The following is a 3,422-nucleotide window of genomic DNA, read 5'->3' as shown; positions in this document are numbered from 1 at the left end:
AAGTAGAATGGGAGGCAGATCCTTTAGTTATTAGGCTCCTCTCCTGTGGAACCAGCTCCCAGTTTTCATCCATGAGGCCGACACCCTGTCTACTTTTAAGGCTAGCCTTAAAACTTTCCATTTTGATAAAGCTTATAGTTAGAGTGGCTTAGCTTATCCTGAGCTATCTCTGTAGTTATGCTGCTATAGGCTTAGGCTGCTGGAGGACATAATGACCACTTTCACTCTCTGCTACATTCTCATACTACTCTCCAATTTTGCATTATTTGTAGTTATTTCAGCTTTTAACTTTATGTTCTCTCTCTTTTCTCTTCCTAGAAGCTACACCTGGCCTGACTCTGTGTCTACCTGTGAAACCTTCCTGGAGGGGGGCATCGTCCAAGCTTCTACTGGCAACAACTTAATGCTCACCTTCTACCAATGATAAACTTGGCCCTGTCTTTCAGTGTTTAACCCTATTTTTCTCCTAGACATAGCTACTGACTGAGCTTCTACTGTGACTAACTCTATGTGCTCTCTTTCAGACTCTAACCTTGAAAACTGGCTCAGAGTTTATCTGTTCTTTCTTTCTAGATGAAACGACTAAAGGAGCTACATTCATTAACATTTACTCTTCCTTCCCATAGAAGGTACTCCTGAATCAGTGGAGCAGCTGGTATAACTGGGTTGATTAGAAACCTACAGCACACTTAGATTAAGGATGGACACCCACTACTACACAATCTAACAGATAGACACCACAATGGTGACACATAGTCTACTGATAATCACCGAGGGAGGGTACATCCATTGCATTGGAGTGCCAGATATAAAACTACATGTGACCTTCTATCGAGGCTCTTCGTCATCCTCTAACAAACGGTGACGTCTGAGACGGGAGCCTCAGCGCTGATCTCTGTAATCATTCTTCTGCCTTAATTTAGATTAAAGAAGCTAAAAGTTAGAAACTGGTTGAGAGTCGTTCCTTTAAGAGTCTTTAGATAGAAGTGGTGACTGTTTCCGGGGTCCAAGTACCGGTGGAGCTCCGAGGCGTCTGACCGCCAACAGGTCTATTCAGTTACTTTTTAAAATACAAAATGATGTTAAAAGTTGTTGACCAGAAAAATCAAGCCTTTTTTGTGAATCACATGCACATTTTTGCCGTTAACTTCAGTGAAAGTGAAATATTGCCTACACTTTCAACTTTTGAACACCGTCCTTTTGATTTATAAGACTACCCTCCATTGTCATGTTTCTCTCTTACTGTTGGTTTACTCTGTCTGTATGATGAAAACCCGCCTACCTGGTGCCTTCTCAGCCAATCGGCGCCACTATTTGTCTGTGACGCTCCCCCCTCCTCCACCTCCTGTTTCTTCCTTGAAGACCTTTAAAAAAACACTCACTGCTGCTGCAGGAGAATAGCAGTAATCTTTCCAGCAGCAAACTGTGCTCTTATTAAACTCCGCTTATTGAGTTGTAGTAACGCGCCGCGTTACATTGTAAACATCATAACGGCATTACGGAAATGAGAAAAGTAATTAGTTCAATGACTCCGTTACCGAAAAAGAAACGCTGTTATTTTGTAACACCATTACTCCCTACAATGCTGATCACTGTGCATGGATGACAAACCCACAACTTTAGACAGAGACTTCTGCATCTTCTCCAGAAAGCCCTGGACAGCTTGGACTCTCCACAAAGCTCTAGCAGAAGCGGATGGATCATGATGTTTTCCAGTGTGCTTAAACCACAATTTTGCAGGATGCAAATATTCAGTGGTCCCTTCTGTGTATGTCACCATGATGTCTGTCACTTAAGTGGGAGGCAGATCCTTTAGTTATCAGGCTCCTCTCCTGTGGAACCAGCTCCCAGTTTTAGTCCGTGAGGCAGACACCCTGTCTACTTTTATGGCTAGGCTTAAAACTTTCCTTTTTGATAAAGCTTATAGTTAGAGTGGCTTAGTTTATCCTGAGCTATCTTCCTTATTTTTTACCTCCATCTTCTTCCCTTCCTGTTGGATGGAGTAAGGGGGAGTCAGGTTTAGCCTAAACTGGCTCAGTTATGGTTGAGGTGCAAACACACCCTCCGTTTCTGCTACCTGTATGACCCCTTCTCTTTTCCAATGGTTATGGTCACTCTGACAGAGGTACCCCCAGTCCTTGTGGTTTTTAGTATAACAATGACCATCAGTGGGCTCTAGATGGACAAACTTTATCAGTGTATTATTTTACTTAGTGCCCCTACACGTGGCCCGTTCCGGGGTGGACGGGCTCTGGCACTCGGTGGTTTGGTCTGGCCTTGGGGGTGCCTTGAGACGACATTGTTGTAAATAAGCGCTATATAAATAAATAAACTGAATCTGAAACTATCTGTGTAGTTATGCTGCTATAGGCTTAGGCTGCTGGAGGACATAATGACCACTTTCACCCTCTTCGCTACATTCTCACACTACTCTCCAATTTTGCATTATTTGCTGTTATTTCAGTTTTTAACTTTATGTTCTCTCTCTTTTCTCTTCCTAGAAGCTACACCTGACCTGACTCTGTGTCTACCTGTGACTTCTTCCTGGAGGAGGGCATCGTCCAAGCTTCTACTGGCAACAACTTAATGCTCACCTTCTACCAATGATAAACTTGGCCCTGTCTTTCAGTGTTTAACCCTATTTTTCTCCTAGACATAGCTACTGACTGAGCTTCTACTGTGACTAACTCTATGTGCTCTCTTTCAGACTCTAACCTTGAAAACTGGCTCAGAGTTTATCTGGTCTTTCTTTCTAGATGAAACGACTAAAGGAGCAACATCCATTAACATTTAATTTTCCTTCCCATAGAAAGGACTCCTAGATCAGTGCTTCTTTGTTCTTTTTGTGTCTCTGCTCTGTTCTCTCAAACCGCCAGTCGGTTGTGGCAGATGGCTGCTCACACTGAGCCTGGTTCTGCTGGAGGTTTCTTCCTGTTAAAAGGGAGTTTTTCCTCTTCACTGTCGCTACATGCATGCTCAGTATGAGGGATTGCTGCAAAGTCAACACCAGTGACTGTCCACTGTCTCTACATGCTCATCCAGGAGGAGTGAATGCTACAAGTCACTGACTGGATGCAATCTGCTGGGTTTTCTTAGATAGAAAAACTTTTTATCCAATTTGAATAAATAACTGAATCTGACTGCGCTGTTCAATGGTTACGATTAATTGGAATGTATGAACCTGACTTTTGTGAAGTGCCTTGAGATGACGTGTTTTGAATTGGCGCTATATAAATAAAACCGAATTGAATTGAATTATATTTGTGTTCTCTTTCTATTTGGCGCTCTTCCTGGTCGACTGTTTCTTGGAACTCTAATTCTAAAGGGTATACTTATCAGCCTGGTTCCACTAAATGGCAACAGTTTAAGCAACAGGTTGCACTCATTCGGGAATTCTAAAACAGGTACTAAGCGTAACCCTC

Source organism: Girardinichthys multiradiatus, chromosome 23 (genome assembly GCF_021462225.1).
Source record: "Girardinichthys multiradiatus isolate DD_20200921_A chromosome 23, DD_fGirMul_XY1, whole genome shotgun sequence".
Taxonomy (NCBI): domain Eukaryota; kingdom Metazoa; phylum Chordata; class Actinopteri; order Cyprinodontiformes; family Goodeidae; genus Girardinichthys; species Girardinichthys multiradiatus.
This window is presented reverse-complemented; position numbering follows the sequence as displayed.